Source organism: Neomonachus schauinslandi, chromosome X, assembly GCF_002201575.2.
Source record: "Neomonachus schauinslandi chromosome X, ASM220157v2, whole genome shotgun sequence".
In the NCBI taxonomy this organism is placed as follows: Eukaryota; Metazoa; Chordata; class Mammalia; order Carnivora; family Phocidae; genus Neomonachus; species Neomonachus schauinslandi.
The window spans coordinates 44462385-44473432 of record NC_058419.1 but is presented as its reverse complement, the minus strand read 5'-3'; positions in this window follow the sequence as shown (position 1 = coordinate 44473432).

Sequence of the window (11048 nt, the reverse complement as noted above, 5' to 3'; positions counted from 1 at the left end):
CCCAATACCACACTGTATGGATTACTATGGATTTATAATGAGTCTTGAAATAAGGTAGTGCTTATCCTCCAACTTTATTCTTCTTTTTCAAAGTTAGTTTCATAGTCTAGGTCTTTTGAATTTTCACATGACTTTTAGAATAGGACTGTCAGTTACTTTTAAAGAATTTGTGCTAGGATTTTTACAGTGATTGCATTGAATCCACAGATCAGTTTGGGGAGAATAAATGTCTTAACAATACTGAGTCTTCTGACCCCTGAATACAGTATGTTTCTCTATTTATTTAGGCCTTGTTTAATTTCTCACAGTAACATTTTGCAGCGTTCAGAGCATAGGCCTTGCACACCTGTGGACTTAGGTGTGCAACATAGATTATCTCTATATAGTTCATACTTTTTGTTGCTGTTGTCAATGGCTGTATTTTTACTACAATTTTTACTGAACTGTCAGTAGCCAAATGTTATTAGGGATTGTTTTTTGGTGAAAGCACAAGTTACTCTAGGACAGAATAGATACCTAAAACTTCTTAACACCTGTATTAGTCAGGGTTCTCCAAAGGAACAGAACCAATAGGATGTTGATATGTGGATAGAGAATTATTTTAAGGAATGGACTCATGAGAGTGTGGAGCCTTGGCAAAATCTAATGGGAGAGGTCAGTTGGTTGGAGACTCAGGAAAGTTACAGTTGGGAGTGTGAAGGTAGTCTTCCTGAGTACTATGAGATACTGATGTTGTAGTGAAGTCAAAGGCAGTCTCCTGGACGAACTCCTCACTAAGGGGAAATGGCCCCTCTGGTCTATTCATGTCTTCACCTGATTAGATGTGGCCCACCAACCCTAAGGAGGGCTAATTGCTTTACTCAAGATCTACCTATTGTAATATACATATCATTCAAAAACACTCTCACAGGAGCATCCAGAATAATGTTTGATCAAATATCTGGGCACTGTGTCCCTGCCAAGTAGAAACATCATCACAATATTCATTTGCCTAGATTTCCATATTATCTTTTAGATGTGATTGGCAATGTATTGATCCTAGGAAGTAAAATGTTCCACAGAACATTCTACAGGTTGTCTTCAGAAAATCAGTCACCAAAATGAAATAGTTTAGTAGCTTTCAATTTTTGTGTGTGTGATTAGAATTTAATTGTGAAATTTTCTTTTATTCCCAAACAAATCCACCCACCTTGATGAATTCCTGGGTTCAGAGTAGTGCTTAATTTTGTAAGTTTCATGTGAGCTGGAGCCTCCCAGAATAAAAAGGAGGATGTATGACCTGGCACGTGTGCAACAAGGATCATTCTTGTTTGAGCTGGGATCCCCTTTATGTTTGAATCTAGAAAAAATATGAGGACTGTGTGCAGGGCAACTTACCTGCAATAGTTATTATAAAAACTAATTTAAATTTTCCTTCTAGTGACTCCAGTAAGGGGGAGAGAAAGGGGAAAAACCGAAGCCAGTGATAATGTACAAAACTTAGCAAAATTTCAGTTTGTGGAAAAAGTATTGTCAATTATTCATAATTATATGCAGTCAACCTTACTTCTAACTACAGTAAACTCTTGTTTTATTGAGATCCAAATTCCCTGCATATTACCTTTAATTTTTTGTTAGTGTTTTTATAACTTCTTTACCCAAATAATGCATTTTCATTATTGAAAGTATAGCAACTATGGATGAGCAAAGTGAAGCTCCCTGTATTGTTCATTTTGAACCTACAGAATGACATACAGAGCAATATGTCAAAACCTTATTCAAATAAGCTGTCTTCAGAGTGAATACCCAGAGTCCGCACGGACTTAGCAAAACCTCTATGTTGCTTAATACTGTCAAGTGACAATCAGTGACCCTGAGACACTCCCAGGTTCTCAAGTGCCTTTGGGATCATGAAAGACAGGTTAAATAATGTGAAGTCTTGATCTGGTGTTCAGAATATATCAAAGTTATTGACAAATCAATGGTGCTGTACTATATATAGATACTCAATTGAAGAAAAGACCTGTTTTCTGGATAAGAGAGTGTTTACATATCTATGTGACAAGGGAGAGAGGACAGTTGCTGGCAGACACATAGTTAAAGGTTGCCCAGGAATATGAACTGTAGGAGTGAGGATTACATTGCCAGGTATTACAGTGTTCCATGAGCCTATAATTTTATAAATTTTGGATAAAGTAGATGACATACATATAAAGGGAGTTCTATGGAAAGCTCATGAGCAGACCCACACATATAACATTATTTCATATGGTACAGGTATGACATTTCCAATCAGATGCATTGATCAAGAATAAGAGTTGGTCAGCTGGTAAAGGGTTTGTCAAAAGGCAAAGTTAAATCATATCTTACGCTTGTCACTTAAGAAGGCTTCATCTACTTGTTAGTACTTGATAAAAGCTAAGATAAAAGCAAAATCAAAACCAACAAAAATACAGGATCTAATCTGCACATATGGCATGATAATAGTTACATGAATTGTGTATGTAATGCATATATAGTACATGTGCAGACATCCATTAGCAAAAAAATGAAAGTGTACAATGTTAATTTTGATGATTATGAGATTCCTGAATATTGAATTTTTTCTCAAAGTGTAGTTGACACATGATGTTAAATTAGTTTAAGGTATACAGAATGGTGATGGCACAAAGGTATACATTATGCTATGCTCACCACAAGTGCAGCTATCATCTGTCACCATAGAACACTATTATAATACCATTCATTGTAATCCCTATGCTGTACCTTTCATCTCTGTGACTTAATCATTCCACAACTAAAAGTCTGTATCTCCCACTCCCCTTTACTCATTTTGCCCTTCCCCCAGCCCCTCTCTGGCAACCATCAGTTTGTTCTCTGTATTTATAGGTTTGTTGTAATTTTTTGTTTGTTTTTTTAGATTCCACTTATAAGTTAAATTATATGGTATTTGTCTTTCTCTCTTTGACTTATTTCACCTAACATAACACCACCTTGGTCCATCCATATTGTTGCAAAAGATATCATTCTTTTCTTATTGCTGAATAATATTCCATTTTTTATATATATCACATCTTCCTTATCCAGTCATCTATGGATTATCACTTGGGTTGCTTCCATACCTTGGCTATTGTAAATGATGCTGAAATAAATGTAGAGCTGCATATATATTTTTGAATTAGTGTTTTCAATTTCTTTGGGTAAGTACTCCCTAGTGGAATTACTGGATCATATGATATTTCTATTTTTAATTTTTTGAGCAACATCTGTATTGTTTTCCACAGTGGCTGCACCAATTTACATTCTTACCAACAGGGCACGAGGGTTCCCTTTTCTCTACATCCTTGCCAACACTTGTTACTTCTTGTATTTTTTATTCTAACCATTCTGACAGGTGAAGGGTGATATCTCATTGTGGTTTTGATTTGCATTTTCCTGATGATTAGTGACACTGAGCATCTTTTCATGTGTTGGTTGGCCATCTGTATATCTTCTTTGGAAAAATGTTTAGTCAAGTCCTCTGCCCATTTTAATCAGATTATTTATTTTGTTTTGTTTTGTTTTTGGTGTTGAGTTATAGAAGTTCTTCATATATTTTGGATATTAACCCCTTATCAGATAAATCATTTGCAAATATCTTCTTCCATTCAATAGGTTGCTTTTTCTTTTTATTGATGGTTTCCTTGGCTGTGCAAAAGCTTTTTATTTTGGTGTAGGCCCAATAGTTTATTTTTGCATTTGTTTCCCTTGACTGTGGAGACATATCTAAAAATATGCTGCTAAAGGCCAATATCAAAGATATTATGCATATTTTTTTTCCTAAGGGCATTATGGTTCCATGTCTTACATTTAGGTCTTTCATCTATTTTGAATTAATTTTTGTGTATGGTATAAGAAAGTAGTCCATTTTCATTCTTTTGCTTGTAGTTGTCCAGTATTTTCAGCACCATTTATTGAAGAGATTATCTTTTCCCCATTGTATATTCTTGCCTCCATTGGCATATGTAAGCATGAGTTTATTTCTGGACCCTCTGTTCTGTTCCGTTGATCTATGTGTCTGTTTTTGTGTAAGTACCATACATTTTTGGTTACTGTAGCTTTATACTTTATCTTGAAATCTGGGATTGTGATAACTCCACCTTTGTTCTTTCTCAAGATTACTTTGGTTATTCAGGGTCTTCTGTGGTTCCATACAAATTTTAGGATTATTTGTTCTAGTTCTGTGAAAAATGCTGTTGGCATTTTGATAGGGATTGCATTGAATCTGTAGATTGCTTTGAGTAGTATGGACATTTTAACAATATTAATTCTTCCAATCCATGAGCATGGAATATCTTTCCGATTATTTGTGTTGTCTTCAATTTCTTTCAACAATGTTTTATATTTTTCAGAGTATAGTCTTTTATTTCCTTGGTTAAGTTTATTCCCAGGTATTTCATTCTTTTTGGTGCAATTGTAAATAGGATTGTTTTCTTAATTTCACTTTCTGCTATGTTGTTAGTGTATAGAAACACAACCAATTTCTGTGTATTAATTTTGTATCCTGCAACTTTACTGAATTCATTTATTTCTTCTAATAGTTTTTTTGATGGTATCTTTAGAGATTTCTATTTATAGTATTGTGTCATCTGCAAATAGTGACATTTAAATTTCTGCCTTACCAATTTGGATGCCTTTTATTTCTCTTCCTTCTCTAACTGGTGTGGCTAGGATTTCCAGTACTATGTTGAATAAAAGTGGTAGGAATGCACATCCTTGTCTTGTTACTCATCTTAGAGAAGAAGCTCTCATTTTTTTCCCCATTGAATATGATGTCAGCTGTCTGTTTTTCATATATGACCTTTATTATGTTGAAGTGTGTTCCCTCTAAACCCACTGAGTGTTGATATTTTTGCCTCTGCACTTGGCTCCATGTTAAACATTTGTTAATATGAGTATGGATTATATTTATGATTAAAAACATTATCCCCTAAAACTCTGCTACTTATGAAATATTTCAGTTAAAAAATATTGTGAGCCATGAAATTAATCCAGGTAGGAAAATCTTAACACTTGTTTCCTTTTCTCCTTAGGATAATCAGTATCCAGAATGACATGATTATCATTTCCATGCATTCCTTTCTTACTTTATTCTGAATGAGAGCTTCCCTAAACAAAACATAGGGAATAAAACAAATCATGTTTTATATGATTTCATTACTTACAGATGCACACAAACACATTTACACATAAACATAGTAGATGTTCTCATCCTTCAACTTGCTAATTTAGCAAAATGTATGCATACATACATTCATATATATGTATTATAAATAATATGTGTGTGTATAATTTATATATATAGTGTACATATATATGATGTGTATATGTGTAGAGTGTATATATACACATATACAGAAAACCCAATCCATAATCTCAAGGGAATGTTGGGAAGAGTTCAAGGGTAAACCTCCCTCCAGTTCCAGAAGGCTATTGGGTGCGTCACATACAATGCTAATTTTTGCTTCCTTTCCATCCTAACTGCTCTGAGCTTTAACAGGGATTTTGTTTCTTAACCCATTCATTTCTTCTTTACCTTTAACTATTCTTTCCTTCTCATTCTTATAGTTTTGGTTGTGATTCTTTATCATGCTTTTTTCTATTAAGTTTTTAATTTTAATTCCAGTGTAATCAGCATGCAGTATGATATTAGTTTCAGGTGTACAATATAGTGATTCAACAATTCTATATATTATTCAGTGCTCATCATGATAAGTGTACTCTTAATCACCTTTCACCTATTTCACCCATCCCTCCACTCACCTCGCCTCTGGTAACCATTAGTTTGTTTTCTATAGTTGAGTCTATTTTTTGGTTTGCCTCTTTTTTCCTTTGTTCATTTTTTTTGTTTCTTAAATTCCACATATGAGTGTAATCATATGGTATTTGTCTTTCTCTACTGACTTATTTCACTTAGCATTATGCCCTCTAGGTCCATCCATGTTGTTGCTAATGGGAAGATCTATTCTTTTCTATGGCAGAGTAATATTCCATTGTGTGTTGGGGGGAGTATATATGCAATATCTTCTTATCCATTCATCTATCAATGGACGTTTGGGTTGATTCCATATCTTGGCTATTGCAAATAATGCTGCAGTAAGAATAGGGGTGAATATATCCCTTTGAATTAGTGATTTTGTATTTTTGGGGTAAATACCCAGAAGTGCGATTACTGGATCATAGGGTAGTTCTATTTTTACCTTTTTGAAGAATCTCCGTGTTGTTTTCCATAGTGGCTGCACCAGTTTGCATTCCCACCAACAGTTCACTAGGGTTCCTTTTTGTCCATATCCTCACCAACACTTATTTCTTGTGTTTTTTTATTTTAGTCATTCTGACAGGTGTGAGGTGATATCTCACACCTGTAGTTTTGATTTCCATTTCCCTGATGGATGATATTGAGCATCTTGCATCTGTTGTTCATCTGTATGTCTTCTTTGGAGAAATGTCTCTTCATGTCTTCTGCCTATCCTATTTGTTAATTGGATTATTTGTGTTTTTTTATGTTAAGTTGTATAAGTTTTTTTAATATATTTTGGATACTAATCTTATGTCATTTGCAAATATCTTCTCCCATTCTATCGGTTATCTTTTAGTCTTGTTGATTGTTTCCTTTGCAGTGCAGAAGCTTTTCATTTTGGTGTAGCCCTAATAGTTTATTTTTACTTTTGTTTCCCTTGGCTCAGAAGACACACCTAGAAAAATGTTGCAATGGCCAGTGTCAGAGAAATTACTGTCTGTGGTCTCTTCTAGGATTTTTATGGTTCCAGGTCTCATGTTTACGTCTTTAATCCATTTTGAGTTTATTTTTGTGTATGGTGTAAGACAGTGATCCAGCTTTATTATTTTGCATGTTGCTGTCCAGTTTTCCCAATACCATTTGTTGAAGAGACTGTTTCCCATTGCATATTCTTGCCTCCTTCATCGAAGAGTAATTGACTAATCATGGCTTTATTTCTGGGCTCTGTTCTCTCCAGTTGATCTGTGTTTTTGTGCCAGTACCATTCTGTTTTGATTACTTCAGTTCTGTAGTGTATCTTAAAGTCTGGGATTGTGATACCTCTAGTTTTATTCTTCTTTTTCAAGACTGCTTTGTCTGTTTGGGGTCTTTTTTGATTCCATACAAATTTTTAGGATAATTTGTTTTAGTTCTGTGAGAAATGCTGTTGGTAATTTGATAGGAATTGCATTAAATGTGTACATTGCTTTTGGTAGTATGGACATTTTCACAATATTTGTTTTTCCAATGCATGACCATGGAATATCTTTCGATTTGTTTGTGTCATCTTCAACTTCTTTCATCAGTGTTTTATAGTTTTCAGAGTACAGGACCCTCACTCCTTGGTTAAGTTTATTTTAGGTATTTTATTATTTTTGGTGCAATTGTAAATGGTATTCTTAATTTCTTTTACTTCTACTTCATTATAGTAGATATGAATGCAACAGATTTCTGTATATTGATTTTGTATCCTGCAACTTTATTGAATTCATTTATCAGTTCTAGTAGTTTTTGGTGAGTCTTTAGGGTTTTCTATATATAGTATCATGTCATCTGCAAATAGTGAAAGTTTTACTTCTTCCTTACCAATATGAATGTCTTTTATTTATTTTTATTGTCTGATTGCTGTGGCTAGGACTTCCAGTACTATGTTGAATAAAAGTGGCGAGAATAGATATCCTTGCCTTATTCCTGATCTTAGAGGAAAAGTTCTCTATTCTTCCCCATTAAGTATGATCTTAGCTGTGGGTTTTTCACATATGGTCTTTATTGTTTTGAGGTATGTTCCCTCTAAACTGTTTTGTTGAGGGTTTTTATCATGAATAAATGTTGTCCTTTGTCAAATGCTTTTTCTGCAGCTCTTGAAATGATCATATGGTTTTTATCCTTTCTCTTACTGATGTTATGTATCACATTGATTAATTTGTAAATATTGAACTACCCTTGCATCCCAGGAATAAATCTGACTTGATCATGGTGAATGATTTTTTAAAATGTATTATTGGATTCATTTTTCTAGTATTTTGCTGAGGAGTTTTGCATCAACATTCATTAGAGATATTGGCCTGTAGTTCTCCTTTTTTGTATCTTCATCTGCTTCTGGTATCATGGCAATGATGGCCTCATGAAATGAATTTGGAAGATTTCTTTCCTCTTCTTTTTTAGAATAGTTTGAAAAGAATATGTATTAAGCCTTCATGGGATCATCCAGATTTCTGGATTTTTCACTTAACTGGGACAATCCCTCTGTATCTATCACTTGCTTAGAATATAAAAAAACAGGGTCACATACATCTATGTAGAAGTATCTATTTCATTTTCTACAGGTTATTTTTTCTTAATGAAAAGATGTAACTTTCAGATAAAGTAACGCAAAGTTTTCTTTAAACCAGATTATGAAAGAATAGCTATTGTAATCGAATGCTCTTTGAAAAATTCACATGTGAATAAAAAAACTGGAAGAACATATACATAATTTTATATCCTACTGATGCCTATATCTACATCTCATGTTTATTAAATGTGAATTAGATGTCTACTGTGTGCCAGAAATTGTCACTCCAATTCCATATCTGCATCCACATCTTCCCTGTCTTGATATCTAGACTGGCTAACTGAAAATGTTCACAGGTGGAAAGATGGATGTTAGTGGGCACCCCATGGGGTGTTTAGGTTGTCCTAAAACAGACTCCATTTGAAGCACTTTTTGACTAAGCTTAACCCTGAGTCCCAGAAACCCAGCATTTCAACAGGAAATAATTCAGTTGAAGGGGGAAGTTGTACCTTCAGAAATTGAAGCCACTTGTAAACCAGACCTCCACTGTCTTGAATAGCACTCAGAGGCTACTCCCTTCTCTTGAGGAGACCTCACTCCCAGAGAGAGAGTGAAGGACAAGGTAACACTTGTGTGGTTTCAGTCTTGATTCTTTCATGGGTGCAAACTAGAAGTTTTACTTTCTCTTTAGTCCATGGCCAGGTTGTATGGTAGATTTCTTTCTTTCTTTTTTTAAAGGTTTTATTTATTTATTTGAGGAAGAGAGAGAGAGATTGAGAGAACAAGTGGAAGGAGGGGCAGAGGGAGAAGCAGACTCCCTGCGGAGCAGGCTGCCCCTTGTGGGACTCGATCCTAGGACCCTGGGATCATGACCTGAGCCAAAGGCAGATGCTTAACTGACTTAGCCACCCAGGCGCCCTGTGTGGTAGGTTTCAAAAATGATTTTGTGGCTGTCTTATCCTAGGAAGTTCATCTCTACCATTTAGTCCTCTGAGGGGGTCTATCTGAGGTGACATAGAGTTTCTGCTTCATTGAAGACCTTGTTTCCTGGTTGTGGGGGCCTGGACTCAGATGCACAGGAGAAAGAGGAGAGACAGTTCTCAAAGACAAGGCTGAGACGGGGACCCTGATCTCAACATCTAATTCTCCTGACTTAGTAATGTGGTTTCTGTACCTTTCTCACAAAACGGTCACCCGCCAACTGTTCCTCTTATGCCTGACACCCCACTATGATCCAACTTTCTCTCTTGTCCAGGGAAGTACAGCCAGTGAAATTCCTCTATAACCTGGTGGTAGAGGAAACTTTTCCAGCTATGACTAACAATCCATAAACAATTGGGGAGTGATATAACAAAAATTAAGCTGAATAAATTGCAAAGATCTAATTGGCTTTATTAAACGAATCATGAATCTGGCAGCATCCCATCAAACAAATAGAGGGGCATTCCTAGGAGATGTAAAAAAAAATGGAAGGTAGTTATAGAAGGAAGGTGGGGCAGGAAAGCTATTAGCAAAAGAAAAGAGTTATTTCAGGCAAGTTGGCTTTTCTATAGGGTGGAAAGCAAAGGGTCTTATACTGATTGCCTCAACTGTTGGGGGGCAGAATGGAGAGGGCCCACGTGTCGGATTAATTAGCACTGATTGAAAATTCCTGATTGACTGGTTAAGATTACATTTCTGGGGGAGGTTGAAACTGCAATTAGATTATGTTATTAAGTCCCCGTTTGGGAACATGGTCGCAGTAACACCATTTTGGTTCTGTGTTTGTTTGTTTGTTTGTTTTTTTAACAAGGGAAAGAGTGATGTATTTAATTCCATTTTTAAAATTACATGACAAAAGCAAAAAACATAAGGAAAATACAATGGAAAAGTATGATTTGTAATATTTTAGACCTGCCTCCTTGAAATAACTCTGAGACTTCTTAAATGACTTGCGTGTGTGTGTGTGTGTTTAGATGGTTCAGTCACATGATTATAGACAATCCCTTAGTTTTCTGCCACAGATGGCTGACTAACTGCTTACCAAAGCCTTGTTTTTTTTTTTAAGATTTTATTTATTTATTTGAGAGCGAGAATGAGAGAGAGAGAGAGAGAGCATGAGAGGGGGAGGGTCAGAGGGAGAAGCAGACTCCCTGCCGAGCAGGGAGCCCGATGCGGGACTCGATCCAGGGACTCCAGGATCATGACCTGAGCCGAAGGCAGTCGCTTAACCAACTGAGCCACCCAGGCGCCCCCAAAGCCTTGGTTTTATATATTCACCCAGCAAGGGCCAGCTCATCTCCAAGAACCCTAGAATACCTCCCTGGGGTGTGTGTACTGATAATATGCCCCTACTGTCTCTTCAAAGCAAACAAAACTCCAGATGACAGGGACATTCTTTGCGCCATTAACCTGGGCAGAGTTCCACCAATAGCAGGGATCCCAGTCTAGTGCATCTAATTACAATGCCTTCTCACTTGGTAGCCTGAAGAGTGAAGGTGTTTTGCTTTTGGCAAAAGACCAAGGCATGGATTGCTGAGGGGACACATTTCTGGTGTGGGGGATCCTGCCTGTGCTTCATGATTGCCATAGAAACCTAACGTCATTAAGGCCACCGTGATGACTTTTCAGTAGAGACAAAACATACCCTGGTGTGAAGATCAGGTCCCACCTTAGGTTTTTGGGACTCAGCTGAGGGCATGGGTCACCTCAGTGGCTGGGGTGTGGGGATGCAAAGCAATCCAGATCCAAGCCTGTTTCCCACTTGGGGGCTCAGTG